The 22,929-nt window shown below is 42.4% G+C and overlaps 1 pseudogene; it reads right to left on the reverse strand.

The window, feature by feature from the left end:
* Positions 1-22,929, reverse strand: part of LOC145480135 (uncharacterized) — a 95,400-nt pseudogene that overhangs the window by 71,488 nt on the left and 983 nt on the right.

A 22,929-nucleotide genomic window follows, 5' to 3' on the forward strand; every position in this document is an offset into this window, starting at 1 on the left:
GAATTATCAACTATGAGTTGAAATAGGTGAATCAAAGGGGGGGGGGACATTGGGGGTTGGTGGTTGTAGTATTGCGGTTTTGGACAATTTTTCTTGTGGTATTTCGGTAATTTTAATCTCGAAATGCGGTGTTGCGGTATGCTCCGAAACAACGGGATGCGGTTGTTTAGCTTTTTGGATGGTATTGAAAATTATCCTCCAGGTCCTCCAACGATTTCCGAGTCTTTTCCAGATTCCGACTAGACATCGCCAATGAAACTTTGTTCTCACGGTAACCGAAAATTGCAGTTCCTTGTGTCAAAAGTTATTTTTTATTAATAATATTATTAGCTAACACGTCTATGGATGTTGCTTATTTTGCTTATTTTGTGCAAATCGAAAATTACCTGACTTAACGTTCATTGATATTAACTGTTAATGTTCCCTTTTCACTTGCTTTCTTATTTGCTTTCCTATAAAACTTTCGTAAGGTAGTGGGTGCAATGCGACATCGAGTTTTGCGGTATTTAGCGATTTTTTTTTCTTTTTGCGATATGACGGTATTTGTCGATTTTTTTCTTTCTTTTTTTTTTTGCGGTATTGCCGTGATCATAACTCCCCAATGTGCCCCTCATTAAGATTACTGTAGACGCCTATCTCCAGTTTCTGTAGCATGAAGCGGCTTCAAAACTAAAGACAATCATTGAAAATAAATGAATGCCCCTGCGTAGACCTTCTCAAGTGTTTTTAAGCTTAATATATCATGAAGAGGCTCGCAGCCTCCTCCGCCTACTCACCCGGAGTCTGAGTTTCATTAACAACGGCAATGAGAGATTCCACGGCCTGCTTAGAAGCCACTCCAATGCTGACCTTTCCAGTGGTATGGACATCAAACAGGCATTGCTTGTTTTCGCCACACACGTCCCGAGCCAGCTCGCCCAGGGTTACGTTATCAAACACCAAGTTATCTCGATCCAAGAACATGGGCACATATCCAACATCAAAATAAGACGAGTGATCTTCGCCTTCTTCGTAAGTGAATAACGAATCATTAGCAGTCGTGTCCCCTATGAGAAAAAATAACGGTTAATATGTTTTGTAAAGAATACAAATAATATATGAAAGATCACATATTTGAACTGTGGAGAAACATATGAAGACATGCTTGATCATCGCAGTTATGCACACAACTTAAGCACTTGTGAAATTAAAGCCTGAAAAAAAAAATTTCCTGACCTGAACGGGATTCGAACCCATGACCTCTGCGATACTGGTGCAGTGTTTTGACAACTGAGCTATCAAGCCATCTGGAAGCTGGTCGCATTGTGAGTTCGTAATATACCCGTAGATGATGAAGAGTATGTTTTGTAAGATTATTATTGATAAGTAATACTGAAATCAAGCATTCAGTAGCTGCTAGGGAATGATATAGTATCAAAAATGTTCCTGGTAGAACCCCTAAAAAATACTGAACCTCGTTGCACCGCATATCTTGCACTTTGCAACAGTACGAGCTACAAAGGAGGTTGAATTTAATAATTTAACTCCAAATCAAGCTTGTCATGTATTTCAATCGAAGCACATGGAACAGAATGCGCATAAGTGCGCATGCTCATAATGTCAACCGCTGGCTCAATACACTACAACTCCTCCCCCTTAAGCCAGTCTCGTACCCCAAAAGTTCAACACAACATGCTATTCTTAAAAATAAAGTCAGAGCCCTAGAAATGGGCAGTTCAATGTTCAAAGGTCCAGTCGGGCTGGGGACTTCCTCTCTCTGGTAGGGTATCTTCTAACAGGAACATGTTCAATCTGGCTCGGCGGGTTGCTAACTGAAGGTTTAGCCCCTGGATTGGATGGCTGAAAACACGTTTCCCGTGGGACGGCTTCTGTCTGCTCAGGCGGCTCAGCTACTTGGTCACCATGGCATTCAACAGGGGTCGGGAACAGCAACGGCTGGATAACTGGTGTACGGTTGTCTGCAACAGGAACATTGGAATCTTTGATTTGGTCTGTGTGTCGACGCCAAACTAAGTAAGGCCTAATCTCCACTTCATAAGACAGGGGTCCTAGTTGTGCACGCACAATACCTGGTACCCACTTTGATTTTCCATTGTAACTTCGTGCTATTACTCTCTGGCCAATGGAAAAATGCCGCGTTACAGAACCACCCTTGGCGACAGACTGGTCTATCTGACGGTTGTTTATCTGGACGCTGAGATCTGGTTTTAAAAGGTCCAGTCGAGTGCGTAATCTTCTTCCCAAGAACAACTGGGATGGTGGCTCTCCAGTGGTTGAGTGGGGAGTGTTCCGATAAGCCAGCAAAAATCTTGCCAACTTAAGATTCAAGGATTTCACTTCAGTTTCGCTCTTCATCGCACTTTTGAAGCTCCCCACACCGCGTTCCGCCAGCCCGTTGGTGGCAGGGTGGTAAGGTGCTGACGTGATGTGTTTGATTCCGTTTCTCTTAAGGAACTGCTGAAACTCTTCTGATGTAAATTGCGATCCGTTATCGCTTACCAACTGGGCTGGTATTCCATATCTGGCAAATAATTTCTGAAGGACTTCAATGGTCTTCTCTGAGGTTGTACTAGTCATTCTCTCTATCTCTAGCCATCTTGAATGTGCATCCACTACCACCAAGAACATGCTGTTGAGGAACGGACCTGCAAAATCAATGTGAATTCGTTGCCAGGGGGACGAAGGCCACTCCCATGCGTGTACTGGTACTGTACTGGGCTCTCTCTGTGTTAGTTGGCAACCTGAGCAGGACTTAACCGTCAGTTCAATTTCCTTGTCGATTCCAGGCCACCAGATGTAACTTCGGGCGAGGGCCTTCATCTTCACGACCCCCATATGTCCCTGATGCAGTTCCTCGAGAACTTGAGGGCGCAACTTTGGAGGTACTACGACTCTTATTCCCCACATCAGACAGCCTGATTGTAATGTGATCTCATCTTTGCGAACAAAAAAGGGGTTGAGTGCAGGAGCAGTGTTGTGTGGCCAACCTTTGCTGGTCATCTCATACACTTGAGCCAAAACAGGATCTCTCTGGGTTTCTCGTCTAACGTTATCCACTGTGACTGGCAGTGGATCAAACTGCATCAAATTAAATACACCCACAGGGTCGACAACTTCTTCATCTCTGGATTCCTTTACGAGTGGAAGGCGGGAAAGACCATCGGCATTACTGTGAACTTTAGTGTTCTTGTATTCAATGGTGTAATCATAGCCCGCCAGGAACAAGGCATAACGTTGCAGTCGAGCTGCAGTGACCACAGGGATGCTTTTCCGCGGATGAAAGATTGACGTTAAGGGCTGATGATCTGTGTACAATGTGAAAGAGCGGCCAAACAAATACATATGGAACTTCTTTACCCAACTTCTTTATTGACAAGGCTTCTTTGTCAATCTGTGCATACTTTTGCTCAGTTTTGGTGAGTATCCTTGAAGCAAAAGCTATGGGTCGCTCGGTACCATCGTGCATCACGTGAGATAGCACCGCTCCAATACCGACAGGGGATGCATCACAAGCAAGCCTTAGTGGTAGGCTGGGATCATAATGCGTTAAAACTTGCTCTGACATGATCATTTCTTTAACCTTGTGGAATGCTATCTCGCACTGTTCTGTCCATTTCCACTAATGATTCTTCTCCAAAAGTTGTGTCAGGGGATGTACTACTGTCGATAGGTTAGGCAAGAACCTGTGATAGTAATTGATTAGCCCGAGAAAAGATCTCACTTCAACTACATCGTTTGGACGTGGCGCATTCAATACTTCTACTTTCTCTGCTGACTTGTGTAGGCCATCTTTGTCGATGTCATGTCCACAATAAGTTATCTTCTCCTTGAAAAACTCACATTTTGCCTTGTTTGCTCTCAACCCATGAAGCTGAAGCCGTCGTAGAACTTCTTCTAAGTTAGCCAGATGTTCTGCATTATCCTTGCCAGTAATGATCATATCATCAAGGATACAGCTTGTGCCAGATGTTCCTTCCAGCACTTGATCAATGGTGCGCTGCCAGATTGCAGGTGCTGATGTGATGCCAAACACCAGTCTGTTGTACTGAAACAGGCCCATGTGTGTGTTGATGGTGAGGTATTTCTTGGAATCTTCTTCCATCTCTAGTTGGTGGTATGCCTGAGGAAGGTCAATCTTTGAGAATTTCTGCCCACCACTAAGCTTTGCAAAGATATCTTCAATGCGGGGTAAAGGATACTGCTCAGCTTGTAGTTCTGGGTTCACTGTGTCTTTGTAATCACCACAAATTCTGACAGACCCATCTTTCTTTGGGACAGGTACAATGGGCGTTGCCCAGTCGCTCCACTCAACTTTCGTGAGAATACCTTCATTCTGAAGTCTTCTCAGTTCTTCTTCAACCTTGGGCCTCAAGGCGTAAGGTACGGCACGAGCTTTGCAGAAATGAGCTTGGCTATCTTCTTTGAGGGTTAGCCTTGCCTTAGCTGATTTGAATGTTCCCAGTTTATCTTCAAAAACATCAGAGTATTTGTCTAGCATGGTCTGCAGACGTTCGTTAGCAATTGGTGGGGTTTGTGAAGCTTTCAGTGATTTAATAGCATACCAATCCAGGCGTATCTTGTAGAGCCAATCCCTTCCCATCAACACAGGGCCCTTATTCTTAACCACATACAGATCCAACAGTAAAGGTTGCTGACTTTTGTACTCAACATTTGTCTTAAGCACTCCCAGTGGAACAATGCTTTCCCCCGTGTAGGTTTTCAACATTAGTTCAGTTTTATGCAAGGGTTTGTCGTTACATTTCTCCTCGTACAAATCATGTGGAATGATCGACACAGCCGAGCCTGTGTCCAGTTCCATTTTCAACGGTTTCCCTTCTACTTTCAGATCTACCCAGATTACATTACTGCTCGGTTTCCTCACATTGTGTATCTTCATGCTTCCTAACACATCTTCAAATTCATCGCTTTCACTGTACTGAACAGTATGGACTTGAGTGTTTTGTGGTGTTTTGAGTGGTTGCTTTGGCTTACCTTGTCGTCTCGAGTTACAAACTCTGGAAATATGGCCCACCTTCCCACAATGATAACATGTCTGGTCCTTGAATCTTCAATTGTGTGATGCGTGCGAGTCTCCTCCGCATCGATAGCAACCCTTAGTCGTGAGGTTCGGTGGCGGCGGCGGTGACGGTGGCGGTGGCGGTGGTTTGCTATTATCTGAGATCTTGTCAACTCGAGGTTCTGCGTGCAGCTCACTGTGCAATTCCGAAGCATCACGAACGGCAGTTTCCATCGCTACGGCTATCTCCAAAGCCTTGGAATATTTCAGTTTTGCTTCTGAAAGCAAACGCCTTTGTATCTGCATATTTTGAAGGCCACAGACCAATTTATCCCGTGAAGCTTCGTTAAGGTTGGCGCCAAAATTGCAGTGAGTCGCTAGTTTCTTCAGTTCTGCTACGTAGGCCAACACGGTTTCTCCTTCTCGCTGATTTCGTTTGTAAAAACGAAAGCGTTCTGCTATTTCCAATGGTTTAGGACTTAAGTGTTGCTGAAGGGTCGTGACGATCTCTTGGAAGCTCTTCGTGGCTGGTTTTTCCGGTGAAAGAAGGTCCCTCAACCATGTGTACGTTTTGATGCCGATCAAGCTTAACAAGGTTGGCACTTGGCGGTTCTCATCGATGTTGTTTGCTAAGAAAAACTGTTCTACACGTTCCGCATAAGTTTCCCATTTCTCTTGTGTCTCATCAAAACTCTCTATCTTCCCGATAGCAATCATATTTCCAACGTTTTCCTACGACTTCATCCTCGTCGCCACTGTCATGTATTTGGTTTATTTCAATCGAAGCACATGGAACAGAATGCGCATAAGTGCGCATGCTCATAATGTCAACCGCTGGCTCAATACACTACAAAGCTCACTTTTTAATTACGTCTAAGGGGAAACAACTGAAGCATCCCACTCTATCGTGTAAAACCAGGAGCCTCCTGGTAAAACAACATAAACGTCTGCCTCATATAAGCTCTGTAAGTTTTTTTTTTCCGCTAGACTGATCTTTGACATAACTAGAGAGTATATTCTTAGAAACCGATTAAAAACGCGAATGGGATATTATTTCGAATCAAACCAAATCTGTTTTAATTCTGACCTTGGTAAAGTTTTTAGTTGCCAGGATTTTAGGGAACAAGTTTAACTTATTTTTGATGGAATTTTTTCAAGTAATGCAATGTAAAATGTGATGTAAAATTGAGTGGATGGTTTTTTACAGGGACAGCCTCTTCAGTTTAAGATTTTAATATGTTTAACCCTGGTTACTCACCCGTTTTTACTAAAATATTTATATTTAAATTTAAAAAATAGCTCGAATAAAACACACGCGCTGCTTATTGACTAAAAATAGTGTTTCTGTATCTCGATAGAAACACAGAAAAGTTGTCGTAGAAACGCAAAAGGTTTTCTATTTCTTAATGTTACACGCGTCATATTTAGCTAACAAAGTTGACCAAACTCGTAGTGAATTCTGGTTTGGCTTGAATTAGTTTCCAGGAAAGTTCCGTTAGGGAGCAGGAATTCTTTATCTTGATCTCTGTCCCAGAATCCTAGTACGCCACTAGGGTTTCCTATAGTATGGGGAAATAGTTAAAGCAAGATATTTAACGATTAGTAAAAGACTTTGGGAGTGTGGCTGCACGTAGGTACTCTCGTGTCAAACACGTGTAACTGCTAGGGCTAGGACTAAGTGTTGGACTAATAGTACCAGGAAGTTTTTAGTCCGCCACAATTCAACGTAATCTAAGACAATTCATCAGAGACCATTAACACCATGAAAGAACCAACATAAAAGCATTTTCAAGAACGTGTCTAAGGGAAAACCAGGTAGAACCAGACAGGAGATGATACAGCTTAAATCACCGAAAATGGCCATTTGACACCCATTTATGCAAAAGTTTTATTCGATAAGCTGTCTTTTATGAAGTTTTTCGAAAGCAAGAAAGGTCACGTGAAAAGCGGCAATTTTTCAATTTATTTTATCATGGATGGTGAGCGGCCATCACTAAAGTTCTCAAATGAGCATTTTTGTAAGGGCCCCCTTTAAGGGAAAAATATTCCGACCTCCTCTTAGCTTGTTGCCATAATATTCACTCACCAAACCCAACATTTGCGCCATTTTGAGCCTGGTTTTCTTGATGGACATAAAGTGCTACTATGACGAAAATCGCATCATTCAAATCTGAGCCATTTTAAGACATAAACAAGTAGTCTGTAGAGGAGTAAAAATGCTGTTTACTATTTTCAAATATCTCTTTCCGTTCCAGAGATATTCAAGCTTTTTAAATATGTAAATTAGCTAAATGATGACGTCATACACTCAACCGAATTTTAATCATTTTAATCAAAATATGATAAACAAGGATATTTCAGTCAATTTGGGTCAGAAATTTTTGATTTTTTACAGTAAGATTTGACTAGAGGTGCTCCGCAATATGAGCTTAACAATTATTGCTACCATGGCAACATACTGGGTTCCAGACCTCCACGATATCAAAGGCTTTTCTGACCACTTTAAACGTTCTACATTGATATTTCCCAATGATGCCTCATCTGCATGATCCAGCAAGCATCTAAATATATACGTTAGGTTGAGTTCATGGCCTTGTTTAATGTTTTCCAAGCTTAAAATCACTAAAATATTGAAATCAGGCTAGAGGGAACTGGAAAAGAGTGGGTTGCCATGGGAACAGAAATTTTCAAAGCTGTAGGTGTGTTGCATTTAGAACTATTAGCCTACCAAGTTTCAATGGTTTCTGCTGCAAATTGACCAAGATAGCGCTGTTTATATACTTGATGTAATACTTGATTGAGTGTATGACGTCATCAGTCATCTCATCTGCATATTTTACTCATTTTTCAAACTTAAATATCTCCGGAACCAATGCGGGTATTTGTAAATGGTAAACGGCGTCTTTAATCTTTCGTAGAATTCTTCTGTGATTAACCTAAAAATTCAAGGGGTAAAAGTTTGATCATAGTAGCGCTTCAAAACAATATTACTACTTGCTGCCAAACCCTCATTTCTGTCAGAAAAGCAGAAATGTATCATTTTCTACTTCGCAGCCAATTTCCCTGTGAAAATTCTAGCCAGCAAAAACATCATCAGGCCACATCTCCATCTTCAGAGTAGGAGAGAGAAGATCCTGGGGGACGAGTTTGAACAATCCACAAAAAAAGTTCAAAATAGCGAGTAAAGCACACGGGAAATACCCTAATTTCCGCATTTGTTAAGACTAGGAGTCGCCCTGGGTTTTCCAGACCTGAGCAAACAACCGGCTGGGAGCAGATATAGCGAGGAGTAGAACCGTTGCCTGCCCCTGTACCTAATACTGTTAAAATTAAAGTGAACGGAAAATAGCGATGAAATGTCGTACCCACCCTTAACCATTGGAGGTACCAGTAACATCATTTGTAAAATTCTTTCAGCTTTCTCAATAGTGACTGATATTCCAGAATCAAATATGTCGGAGTATTTGGATGTGTTGTTGTATTTTAAAATAATGACGCCGTTAAAATCCATCATCAACTGTTCATGAAATTCTATCAGATTTCCATTCACCAACACTTCTCTTTCGTTACGACCACCAATGTGGAGCTGAAAGGAAAAAAATCCTTTGACATATCCACGTGTCTTTTAAGTTGGCCAGTTACCAAAACCATTTTCAACTTGGTAAGGAACACCAAAGAAATTCTGGTTGGAGCTTTGTCGGGATGATATCATATGTACTATAAAGAAGCCATTCCCATGACGCGTTTCATTAAGTAAAATAAAGAAATAAAGAAATATATCAATTAACCCTAACCCTAAGACTCCCCTGGGAGTGGGCTTTTTAGGGCCAATGGAAACAGACAGCGAAACAAGCAAACAATGTCAACGTGGTTGCTGAAATCCCAACTTACAGAAGGCAAACCATTTACGGTACTGATCATGAACGGGGCTTGAACCCGTGACTTCTGAATTTCAGGAACGACGCTCTACCCCCTAAGCCATACTGCCCTCCAATTAGGAGTGGAAATTGACGAGCAAAAACAGAGTAACAGAGAGGTCGTGGCATTTTGTGAGCTAATTTTGGGTTCTTTCAAATTTCTAGTCGGAAACGACGCACAATTCAACAGCGGAATCTTAGTAAAAATAGAACTGTAACCAGGATAAGACATATTGGAATAAGAGCGTTCTCTGGTTAAAAATATATTAAAAACATAAGCTTTCGGCTATCAGTCTATAGCCTTTAACGAATGAAAAATGTGGCGCGCAAGCGAAAATATATACGAATGGGGTGCGAAAAATTGAGAATAAAAACAAGCGTGAAAAAAAGCAAGAAGATAAAATGTAAATGAGGCCTGATTACAATAAAATAGAATATTGCCTAGGCAACGGTTTTGAGTTGTTATCCGCGTCGACGGTTTTTGCTGTGTGCCAAGATTCTAGTGTTTTTCGAACGCGGTAATTGCCTTTGTCAATGACACAAGCATTGTCGAAATCAGTGGAGTGATTGTTTTGCCACGCATGGTTGGCAACATTAGAGCCATTTGAATAGTTCTTCAAGTTTCGTTCATGTTCCTTTTTTCAGGTTTGGAAGCATCTTCCGGTTTCTCCTATGTACTTCCAAGGGCAGTCTTTACATGGAATTTTGTAAACAACATTACATTGAAAATCTGAGGGTTGTCTGAACTTTGGTGACGGGAATTCTTGTTGAAGGGTTTTAAGTGGTTTGTTGACAACTCGGATATCATTTTTGCGGAGCAATCTTGTGAGGGGCTCGGTTAGGCCGCTGATGTAAGGGAGACATGCAAAACCCTGGTACGTATTAGATGGATCAGCCCATTTGAAGAACATAGAAACCAGTTCTTCTGGTGGAGGAACTGAAGATGGGGGTGGCTTCTTATTGAGGATGTTAGAAATAACAGCTGGTGGGTAACCATTAGCTTCTAACGCGGCCCTAACATGATTGGTTTCACGTGTTTTTCCTTCAAAGCCACCCCCATCTTCAGTTCCTCCACCAGAAGAACTGGTTTCTATGTTCTTCAAATGGGCTGATCCATCTAATACGTACCAGGGTTTTGCATGTCTCCCTTACATCAGCGGCCTAACCGAGCCCCTCACAAGATTACTCCGCAAAAATGATATCCGAGTTGTCAACAAACCACTTAAAACCCTTCAACAAGAATTCCCGTCACCAAAGTTCAGACAACCCTCAGATTTTCAATGTAATGTTGTTTACAAAATTCCATGCAAAAACTGCCCTTGGAATTACATAGGAGAAACCGGAAGATGCTTCCAAACCTGAAAAAAGGAACATGAACGAAACTTGAAGAACTATTCAAATGGCTCTAATGTTGCCAACCATGCGTGGCAAAACAATCACTCCACTGATTTCGACAATGCTTGTGTCATTGACAAAGGCAATTACCGCGTTCGAAAAACACTAGAATCTTGGCACACAGCAAAAACCGTCGACGCGGATAACAACTCAAAACCGTTGCCTAGGCAATATTCTATTTTATTGTAATCAGGCCTCATTTACATTTTATCTTCTTGCTTTTTTTCACGCTTGTTTTTATTCTCAATTTTTCGCACCCCATTCGTATATATTTTCGCTTGCGCGCCACATTTTTCATTCGTTAAAGGCTATAGACTGATAGCCGAAAGCTTATGTTTTTAATATATTTTTAACCAGAGAACGCTCTTATTCCAATAAGCGGAATCTTAGTTAAAATAAATACTGGTTTCTAACTGGTCGATTTTGGTACCATACATATCAGTTACCTGCACAACATCTGAGCCATTTTCTTTCATTGCAAACGCTTTATAAATTGTAGCACGGCTGTTGCTGCCATCATCATTGATCAGAAGCTGCATTCTTCCTTGGAGTTGGAAGTCAGGGCCTGCTACCTGGAGGATTTGGTACTGTCCGTACCCATTAAAGGTGTATTCCACTCCATCAAGTGTAATCATGTGAGGATCCCCGAATCCAGTAGCTATATTGCGCAAATAAAAATCAGTATTATTTTTCATTGTAAAATGATTGCAAAAGCTCATACCTACTCCAATAAGTAGCTAACGGACGGATGTTCAAAATTTGATGCAGAACTGTTTCGGGACACTTCAGTGAACCTAGTTTTAACAGCCTGCCACAGTTTCCTGCAAAGCTCACTAACAAAGCGTCCAAGTTCATGGGTTCGACTTCTGTTGGGGGAATGCAGGAGAAGGCTTTTCTCTCTCTGAGTAGCTTGTGACACTGAACCAAACGTAGCTTACATCAGTCCTCTTTTCACGTGTTTTCTCTTTCAGCCATCTTTTGTTTTGTTGTCTACTTTTAGGGACTTTTTTTACTCGAAGTGCCCGTCTGAATTTTCCTAGTGGGAAAAATAATATTTATGTTGGATTACCTGGTCTTGGAGGTTCGTAATTGGAGCCATCATCTGAAGGTCATTTTTCAAAGTATTTTTCACAGTTGTCGGAAAACAGACAGCAATCCAAATATGGCACAAGGTCATGGAAGAAATGAGAGAAGACTGGTAGTCCAGCCTCAACTTGAAATCGGTCCAGAGACCCTCCGTTTTGCGCACCAACCATTAAGTTTCCCTGTTCGTTGTAGCAGCATTGCTTTCCTGCACCTTGGTTGCTATGTGTTACATATTTATGACACAGACGCCATTTTGGGTCTACATTCCAACCACGTTGTTTAATGTCATTGGTTAAACAATAACTCAACACATGCACAACTATGCATAATGGTCAGCGGTATTCTCATATATAACATTCCCCTCCTTTACATTACAATCAAAGAAACAAATGAGGAGAATAAAATAAAATAAAAGAACAATCAACTCAACATTAATCAAACAGTGTCTGTCATTGTTCACGTTCCAAGAACTGTCTTTTGTTCCAGAACAACTTGTTACAGGTCTAGTCTGATTGGTTTTTTGACTAGTCTTCCACTTCAAGTCGTATACAAGGGCGGGTCTTTAGCTTCCACTATGTCTGATGAAGGTGGCACATCACCGGCTGGGATTTCCTCATCAGCTGAGGGATTTAAGTGGTATTCCTGTGGTGAGCGCTCCGTTTGTGGGCTTGCTGGGAATGTGGTTGCTGCATGTGTTTTGTCTGGCTCAGGTTCTGTCTGCTGATTGATGTTTCCATGACGTTTCCGATATCCCATATGAGACTTTGTTGGGTCGTTCCTTAGAGCCACTCGATTACGTCTGATTCTTTGGCCGCCTACCTCTACTACATATGATCTAGGCAAGACATGTTTCTGCACTACTGTTGCCGCTCTCCATTCCTTTGACCCTGGCTCCGGTTTTACTCTGACTTGATCACCCGATCTGAGTGGTGGTAGCTCTTTGGTGCCCTGGCGGTCATGGTAGTACTTTTGCTTATCCTTGCCATGTTTCATTCTTGCCTTTATCTTCTGGATGCTGTGTTTTTCAGGCTCCAATAGACCACGTGCCATTGGTAGTGTTGTTCGTAACCTGCGTCCCATAGAGAGCTGTGATGGGGACAGGTCAATTCCTGGAAGTGGGGACGCCCTGTACTCTAGGAGTGCTTTTCTCTTGTCTCTGTTCTTTCTCCATAGAGACTTCACTGTTTTAACTGCGGCTTCCGCCTCTCCATTCGCTTTGGGGTATTTTGGGCTTACTAGAACATGTTCAAAGCTGTAACTTTTGGCAAAGGTCTCAAATTCTTTGCTTGTGTACTGGCTGCCGCAGTCAGTGACTAGTTTTGGTGGGATGCCATGTCGACTGAAATGTTCTTTTAGGACTTCAATGGTCTCCTGGGATGTGAGATCCTTCAGTTTGGTCACCTCAATAAACTTAGAGTAATAATAAACTAGCAACAGGTAATGTTGACCTTCAAAGGCAAATATGTCTGAAGCGGCCATTTCCCAAGGCAGGTCTGGGACAGGGCTTGGTATCAAAGGCTCTTTCTGCTGTGCAGGGGCATAGTCATGGCACGTGGTACAGTCCTTGACTTTTTCTTCTATCTGTGCACTCATGCCGGGCCAGTGAAGGGCTTCCCTGGCTCTTTGCTTACACTTTACGATTCCCAGGTGTGTTCCATGTATTGTCTCCAGCATGGCTGGCCTCATCGACGGGGGTACTACGATTCTCATTCCTCGGTAGATTACTCCATCTAGTACCGCAAGCTCATCACGTGTGTCCCAGTATTGGCGGATGCTGTGTGGGACTTGTTGCTTTGTTTCTGGCCAACCGGCTTGAATCATAGCATACAGCTCATGGAGCTCATTCGCTGTGTTTTGTTGGAGTTCTGCATACTTTGGTTCGGAAATCGAGATTCTTTCCAACATGTTTACTTGTATCTCTTCTTCTTCCGGTGGTGCCTCATTTAGACTTGCTCGGCTGAGGGTGTCTGCGAGGACTTGCTTCTTGCCTGGAAGATATTCCACTTTTAGATCATAGCCACTCACTTTCAGCATCATTGCCTGCAATCTTAATGGTGCTGTTGCCATGGACTTGCGCAGTATCATTTCTAGGGGTTTGTGGTCAGTCTGGACCAAAGTTGTTTTTCCCAGAATGTACTCCCTGAATTTCTGAGTACTGAACACGACTGCCAGCATTTCCTTCTCTATTGGCGCCCAATTGAGCTCTGATGCTCGAAGTTTACGGGATGCATAGGCTATCGGCCTTCCCTCTTGCAGTAGGACAGCACCCACTGCGCTCTTGCTAGCGTCACATTGTATGGTCACATCTTTTCGGACATCATAGTAGCCTAACACTGGAGCTTCACAGCACATATCCTTAAGCTTCTGAAACGCAGCTGCTTGTGGCTTGTCCCAGTGGAAAAGTACATCCTTTCTGGTTAGTTCCCGCAGTGGTGTTTCGACTTCTGCTAGCATTGGGAGGAATTTGGCCAGATACTGAATAGATCCCAGAAACCGACGGACATCTTCTTTCGTTTCAGGAGGTGGCATATCCTTCATAGCTCTTACTTTTTCTGGATCTGGTTCGAGGCCTTCTGCTGAGATAATGTGGCCCACATATTGAACTTGCTGTTTTCGTACTCTGACCTTCTCAAAGTTCAGCTTAAGGTTGTAGGTTCTGGCGCGGTTGAGAACTGCCTCAAGGACTGAATCATGGTGGGCGATGTCACGTCCAGCGATGAGTATGTCATCCATAATGGCGTATGCGTGATCAATATCCTCCAACATTTCATCCATGGCCCTTTGGTACAGCTCTGGAGCTGATTTGATTCCAAATGGTAGCTTTAACCATCTGTATCTGCCAATTGGGGTGTTCATCGTTGTCAGTAGACTGGACTCGTAGTCTAGTTTTATCTGGAGATACCCACTTTTAGCATCAAGGACTGTGAGGTATCTTGGCTGCAATTTCTTCTACAGTGGGGATTGGGTAATGCTCCCGTTTCACTGCTTTATTAAGATCACCTGGGTCAAGGCAGATCCTGATCTTCTCACCTCGACTTGAAACTACCATAGAGTTAACCCAGTCAGTGGGCTGTGAAACTTTGGCTAGGTGTCCTTCCTTTTCCATTTCCTTAAGCTTGGCAATGATCTTGGGAAGGAGTGCTGCGGGTTGTCTGCGAGGCCCATGCACCACTGGTGTTGCTTTGGGGTCAATCTTAATAGAGTAAGTTCCAAGCATGGCTCCGGATGCACTTTGTAGGTCTGGGTACTGGTCAAGTAGTTCCTTTAGGTTTGGATCTACATGTGCCTGTAACTTATGTACCTGCTGAACCAAGTTGAGTGCTTGACAAACTTTGCCTGACAATATTGGCTACTGCTTACTATCTATGACATAGAAGTTCATATTTAACTCCCTGTCCTTGAATCTTATGGGAAGAGTGACATAACCTTTGGGTGTGATTCGGTGTTGGCTGTATGACACCAGGGTCTTCTTGGTTTGTTTGATCTGGGCACTGGGTGCTACTTGCTTGAGCTGAGTAGTGTTAATTACACTTGCATAGGCACCAGTGTCAAGTTGACAATGCAGGGTACTGTTGCCCACTTCTACAACCTCCCACCATTCGTCATTTTCACATGTTTTCTGCCTGTCAGTGATACCATTCATTTCTAGGCTTGCTACATGTAGTAGTTGTACATCCCTGTCAGGACCTTCCTCATCACTAGAAAAGTCTTCTCCAGGTTGGACCATTTCATGCAGTAAGTTTACATTGCTTTTCTTGCTTCTGCAAACTTGGGCAAAATGTCCAATTTTTTTGCACTTGTTACATGATTCATTTCTGGCTGGGCATTTTTCCTGTGGCTTGTGGGCATTGAATCCACACCTATCACATTTTTGAACTTGGTCATGTTTCTTCTTGGACGAGCCATTCTTCTTAGACGAGCCATTCTTCCATGCAAGTTTATTGACCTCCACTTTCGGGTCTTCATCAGACATCACTTGCATTCCATCCTTGGTCGCTTCGAACATCCGACCGATGTCAATTGCCATTTCCAGGGTAAGGTTTTTACTTTTCTCCAAGCAGCGTTACCTTACTCGTTCGTACAGAAATTTGCATGCGATGGCGTTCCGGATCAACTTATTCGACTCTGTCATGTCCAGACCACGGGTCAGGAGCTTAAGATCGGTGACAAAGGAGTCAAACGTTTCCCCTTGTAACTGGCGTCTTCGATCAAATTTAACTGCCGCTATAATTGGGTTCTTCTTTGCTTCGAGGTGTGCTTTGAACTTTCCGACTACTCTTTGGAGTATGTCTTTTTCATTTACATTTTGTGCACTTTCTCCAGATCCAACTTGCACAGTTTCCCATTGGAAAGTGAGGTAAATTTCTCGGCCTTTGTCGCCGACGAAGCTCACAAGGTTGCATATTTTCTCCTTCTCCGTGCATTTGCTGAGCGGTCCTCCGAACGTGAATTCGCAATGTTGATAAAACCTTTCCCATTCTTTACTCAGGTCCGCAGCGGCCCAGTTCATTCTTGGCCAGTTGAACGACGAATTGGCGTATCCTTCGGCCATCCTGATGTGTTTGGCCCTTTCCGTGGCGCTCGAAATCCCACTATTTTGACACCATGTTACATATTCATGACACAGACGCCATTTTGGGTCTACATTCCAACCACGTTGTTTAATGTCATTGGTTAAACAATAACTCAACACATGCACAACTATGCATAATGGTCAGCGGTATTCTCATATATAACAGTATGAATTGAAAACACATGGAAGGCGTTTCTGATTCTAGTGTAAAAATGCAGCGCAGTCCACTCGAATACAATGAACTCCAATAACTTCGAATAAGTTCGTTAAACCCGGCACATCACCTGTTGTTGTTGTTGTTTTTGTTTTGTTTTTCTTCTTTTGCCCCAAGGGCTAATTCTAGCTAGACGAGCATTTTGGTCCTCTGAGGCAAGTAAACGTTATGTTAAGTGGTGCCCGAGGAGGCACAGTTTACTCTCCAAACCCATTTTTGACGCTTTGAAATATCAAAGTTATAAAGTCACACCAGGTTCAGCTGCAGCAGTATCTAACCACGAGTAGGTATGTCAAAAAACAGTTCTGAGAGCAAACTTTTACCCATTCAGAACGAGCCTTTTTTGGTGTTTTGAGACGAGAGCTGAGGGCTTTTGAGGCTCACCCCTTTAACACTAGTAGTCGTAAAAAAATTCATGTCACGTCGATTACACGGAATGATGACGTCATTTACCGTAGAAATGTCGTTATTATTCCCGAATAGCAACCATCTTCGATGCTCTGTTTAGGATTTCTTGATTTTCACAAAAGGTCGAAAGCCACAAAAAATGGCTTAACTGATAAAACTGATAAAGAAAGCCAATATTGTCAAAAAAACAGAACTAAACCTTACCGCAAAATACAATTCCCACGGGAACATAAGCACACAACGACATGTCATACCAACCTCTTTCCTGTGCATTAATAGGAAATGTCACCAAATCTGGCGTTCAATGCTGTGGCCCTTTTAAAGTGAAAAGCACTCAAATTTGGTGCGGGCCTCAGAAGTCTCCCCCATCCCGCCGTCTTGATGAGGTAAAAGAATTAAGCCAAACGGAAATTTCCACCAGTTAATTGTGTCCTGGCATGTAACACTTTAATTTATGTTAATTCATCTGCGCGGACATTCCCTGAAATAATTTTGCTCCCTCGATTAAATGATTTTTTAGTTGTTGTTGCTGTTGTTGTTGTTGCTTCTGTTGTTGTTATTATTTACCTGAAGCAGTGCGTGGCTTTATAATGATACCGCACACAGTGTTCCTCGGCAGCAGGATTGCAATATTCATCCGCCGTGAATCGCCCACGGTCAGCCATCGCTTGCAGAAGCGTTTGTGGACAAGGAAGGAAAGAAGGGTCATCTGCAACGATAGTAAACGAAGAACAACATGAATTCAGATAACACAGCAACATTAATTAAATATATATTTTTGCTAAACATTGAGCTTTATCCCAAAATATTTCTGAGTTTATGTGAACCCCTTCACACCACTAATACGTCTTAAACTCTATTTTTGCTCGAGCTCAACCAACATTCCCGCACACAATTCACCTTTCGTAAGCTTTCAAAGAGCTGGTCTTCTTTACTTACTCGACAGGGTAAAAGTACAACGTACAACGTTTGGGAAATTCCTTGTTTTCACTCGTCTACAAACCCAGAATTTTTTTTTTCCTTTTTAACAGATCATGAAGTGTTTGAAAGCGAACTGCGCGTGTAAACAACTACTTCGAAAAAGACATCTCTTCCGTTCCGTATTCATACGGGCACATATTAACGGCCTCACAGCTCAGCTGGATTTTAAATGATGTGTTTTACCTGTATATAACTTTAGGGGAGGCTGAGTTTTGTGCCAGTGCAAGCATCGTTCATTACCAAACTGATAGCTGATCCAGGAAAACAAATCGCTCCAGATCCACTCGGCCGGGGAATTACGTACTGAGACTTTGTTCAGTCTTTTTCATCATCACTAGTGCAATGAAACGACCGTCCCCAGCACTAGCTCTGAAAAATAATGATCATGTTAGCTAAAACATTCTAAAAGTAACAAAAACATTATCCAAATAAATCGATTAAACGAATCAATCTACAAGCAGTTATGTGTTCCTCGATTATCTTCGATCACCTTCGTCGGACCCTCCATGGGACAGCAGTAGACCTTGAGCCCAAACGTTTCATACTTTTAACCTACCTCTGCAGATATATATGTTACGTGTATGATTCTATGATTTATTGTTGTTTTGTCGCGTCGTCATAATGCTTTATAGGATCTGCACAAATCAAATCCGGATCAAAGTTCAAAGCATACCCTATTTGAGACCAAAATGGTAGGAGTCCAAAATTTTCAAAATCTTTACCCAATTTCAGACCAACACGGCACGAACCCATATCCTTTAGGGGTTGCTACATAGCTGTCATATGAGTACCCCTTCAGGATACGTTATCCTCACAAACAAGTAAACGTTTATTTACCAGACTGCTTCTTTACTGACTAGCTACTTACAGGCCCATCCTTCAGCCTGAGGGACATAATAACAAAGTGAGCATGGCACTATTGATGGCTTGTTCTCCAGGGAACTTAAGAAATATTACAGTCCTTACGTCTCGTGATGGAACGGTGTTTTAAAACAGTCAAACAGCGGTCCTAACAGGGCTAACAACATATGGATATCTCTCCCTTGACCTTTTCCTTTTGGTACAATAAACTGACATTGTCCAGTGTTAGCCTGCTCTGCCACCAAAGTGAACATACTGTCAAAAACCACGTCGCTTGTCCTCATGAAAAAACGTGCTAATTGGACAAACACTTTCTGATTTTCAATTCCAAGGTGATCTGGATTCCACGTGGTCTGCAATGGATTCTGTTCTTGCCACATGTTTGCAAACAGCCTAACAACGCGAAGCGTGAACCTGTTGATGTTTACTGCAAGAAACAACTGCTGTCGGTACAGTCCAAGAAGGTCAGTTATTTAAAAGGCTTCCGGCGTTCGGTTTCTCACCAAGTTACCCCTAAGGCTTGATTAGGGAAGCCCGTGAATCGCGGGATTCGGGACTGAGGCCCTGAGTCCGGGCTCTTCGCGCTGACCTAAAGAAAAGCGGGCTCTGGAGACAAAGTCCAAGTACGCATACACTCTAAACGTTAAATCACCAGCGACACACACGATGACAACTGAAACGTAACTCTTGTTCTTCAAAGGAGTGTGTCCTTGGGATAAGGAAAAGAGACACTACTAAGATTTTCAACTCAAAAGGTCAGTGATCGATAGTACAAGGTGAAAATATGACAGAGAATAGGGTGCTATTACAGAGAATCACAAAGTGTGCGCGTGTGCGGCTACCAATTATTTAGTCAAGGAAACTAAATTTCGGTCAATTGATCTGAACTGCTGGCGATCAACGTAATCACTGCGTTTACGATTCTTAAATGCCTTGAATACGAGTACTTGAAAACATTTTTGGTCCAAGGGCGACAGCAGTCATTTTGAAAATTCTCCATCCTTTGAAATATCCTGGACTTGGAGTGATGTCTTTCGAATAAATGAAAATTTCATTCATATGCCGAGCTTTTCGACCAATCAGAATGTCCAATCGTTATATTCACCTCTGGAAATTCTACTAAATATATATATTTTTCCAGAATCTTACCAATTGTAACAACTCCTTGGAAATCAAAACTCGTTCCGCCATTGACTGACATTTTGAATGACAACCTGCCTGTAACGTGAAGCACGGGCACAGTACAGGATACCCGGATGCTGTTAATATAACTTCCTTTACTTCTTTTCCCGCCCGCAAATTCACAGACGATTACATCCGATGGTTGGTAGCAAGGTCCAGCGATGAAAAGGTTATCGCCACCAAGCATAATTGCTGCATGCGGTGAAACCACGAGCGATCCTAAGCAAAAATGATAAAAGTAGCCTCACATTATGTTGTTGGAATTATTATGAAATGAGTGGAATTAATAATAAAAGCTCACCAGGTCTAACCAGGCAAGCTGAGCTGAAACATGAAACAAGTTCCCTATCTAGGCTAGATTCGATTCGGCTTCTATAATCTCTTATCATTGATATATACTATATCGCAGTTAGGGTTTCATATCACCTGATTGCTAAACCTAAGTGTCTGTAATTGTCCTATGGTGATTTTGAGCGGTGGGGCCATAAAGGGAAATGGTTAAGAACACCGGTAAACCTCAAAAAAGCAAACAAACAGGCTAAGATTTATGTTGGAAGGTCTTTGACCCTGCACATTTTGTTTTATGCTCATTGATTATGCATGAATTACATTATCGCAATGCTTTTATTACATTTAGTTGTATGAGCACACATAACCACCTCTTTAATTTTGCCAGGTTTTGTGCGGGGTCAACCGCCAAAATAACCAACAAAAACCTACAACAACGAAACTTCGCCAGGTTTCATAACCATCTCCCTCTATTAACTATGGTGGGACCTGACTCACACTGCAACATTTCACTTAACAAAACTGCTGCGTCTGTTCACCGCTTATTACATTTCTCCATTCTACGTCTTTAAATTTGTTGGATGCACAGTAGTTGCCAAAACCAATTTTTGCTGAGCTTAGATTGCGCAACAATCAGTTACAATTGTTTCTTATTTCGTTGAGTGAGTTAATTTGTTGTCATGATTTTTGTTTAATTTCTCTCGGGCTGACTTGAGAGCATACTGAAAGAATAACTCTTACCTTTCGTGTTACAACCACCGCTTCAATTTTTGCGTTGTCGATACGGAACATCCACCGACCGGGATTTCCCACATTAGACTGTGTAGGTAGGTTAATAACTTGATGGGTACGAGACTCAGGGATACTGAAAAATCGTCTACCGTCACCAGCATTAAAGCCCACCTGTCAAGAAAAAGGGGCCAGTCATCGATAAATGATACATGACTGCTGTTTTTGATTGTTTGGTTGATGGTTTGTTGGCGGTCGGTTGGTCAGTCGCTGGGTCGGCCAGTCGGTAGTCGCTGAGTCGATCGTTGAGGGTTGGCCAATACTCACCACTTGTTCAAGTCGGTTTTAAGTCGTTCAAGTGGTACGACTCGCACAAGTCGTAAAAAAGGCTTACAATTGGTAAGATTGGTTCAAGTGGTGGGTGTGGTACTTTTCAGTGAAATAAAATAAACTACTACTTGGAATTTGCGCATGTCATTTCAGACTCTTAGAATATTTCAGGCCTAGTTAAGGTAGGGGCTTTGCCAACTCCTACGACTCTTACAACTAGTGCAACTGGTGAACTGTATCTCATTACAGACTCTTAGAATATTTCAGCCCAATTTGAAGATGGGGGCCTCGTCCCTTTCGTAATGAGGGACAGTTCCACCAGTTGCACGACTTGTACGACTCCTACGAGTTCACAGGGTCCCTTAATTAATGAGATGCACTTCCAATACTTGCGACGGAATGACTCGATTTAATTTCATTGAAAAGTACCACATCCACCACTTGAACCAGTCGTACCAATTGTAAGCCTAATTTTACCATTCGTAGGAGTCGTACCACTTGAACGACTTGAATCATAGCCTTCCCGACTTCAACAAGTGGTGAGTATTGGAATGCGTGGAGGGGGCTCGTTTGCTTGTTCTGAACAACATCAATCAACCGACCGGCCAGATAACGATCCAAACGATCAATGAACCAATGACTGACCGACCGGCCGTCCAACTGACCGAATGACATAAAAGTAGCGAACTAAATAATAGGGTTAACATGCCTGAGCATGCCTGTGAGTTGACCTACCTGTGCCGCGTTACCTCCAAGTCCAGTTTTGTTTCCTGAACTGGCCGTACCAGATGTCCAAGTGATTTTGTTATAACTAAATATTACAAACGAATGCTTTCCATTGGAAATTAGGACCGCCTGAAAATTGTTCCTCTGAAATCAAAAGAAGGATAACTTTATGTTTAAATTGACAGGAAGTATCTTGGGGGGTTCGTAATTCGGTTTTTCTTCCTTAAAGGAAAACCCCTAAAAGCTCCTAAACGTCCTCGATCTTGGATCATGGCGAGTAATGATGGAGGTAAAGCCGAGCCATCTCCTCCTCCACTCCCAACTCCCTTCGCACCCCCCGCTCTTAACTGTACGTCCCTGTGGCATTCATTGTTTGCACAAGAACGAGTTCTATCAACGATTATGCTTTTGTCCTGGATTCGTTTCTCCCTTACTTGGCCAATATCAAGCGATCTTGACCGCACACTGTTTTTTTAATAACCCAATTTCTGGTATAATCTACCTGTACAACTTGAGATAGAAAGCCCAGTTTCTTACCTTATTTGTATTGATGCCACTGGCGCCATAAAAAGCTACTTCGTTCTACTTGGCTATAAACAACCACGTGGCTTTGAACTTTGTTTGATCCACAAATTTATCAATGACGTCGTTAGTAGCTTGTTGCAGGAGGTTTGGATCTGTGGTCTCACGGTAGAACACGTTTCCTCCTCTTGTTGTGTGAACATCAGCCCAAAATGGCGCCACTAGCCGACGGTTATCGCCGAGAGGAAAAGCATCTGGCGTAAATTGTGAAACTTGCACCAGAAATGAAATAACACCATTGGTGTTGACCTAAAAGTTTTAATAAATACCAGAAAGAGAGCTGAAATAATATTAAACAATAGTAGATTATGCCGGGAGCACGAGAATTCTATGAGGTGATAGCTGATGAAGCCGAACGCCGAATCAACTTTAATTTCATCCTAAAAGAAATTGAGAGCAGGTCATCCAAATGTTTTAGTGGAGTTCTAACTGAAATTTTCTTTAATTAACCATATGGAATCATTTCTCTACTTTTAAATTGATCACGTGACGCGATAATGCTCCTCGGCGGAGAGACATTAATATTAGTTTTATGATTTTTTTTAAGATACGGAGGCTGGTAGTTTTTCTACTGCCATCAACTACCTTGTCCCACGGACTTGGACAATGTTGAAAATGTTCAGGAGGCCATTGTACGTCA

Source organism: Orbicella franksi, chromosome 2 (assembly GCF_964199315.1).
Source record: "Orbicella franksi chromosome 2, jaOrbFran1.1, whole genome shotgun sequence".
Classification (NCBI taxonomy): domain Eukaryota; kingdom Metazoa; phylum Cnidaria; class Anthozoa; order Scleractinia; family Merulinidae; genus Orbicella; species Orbicella franksi.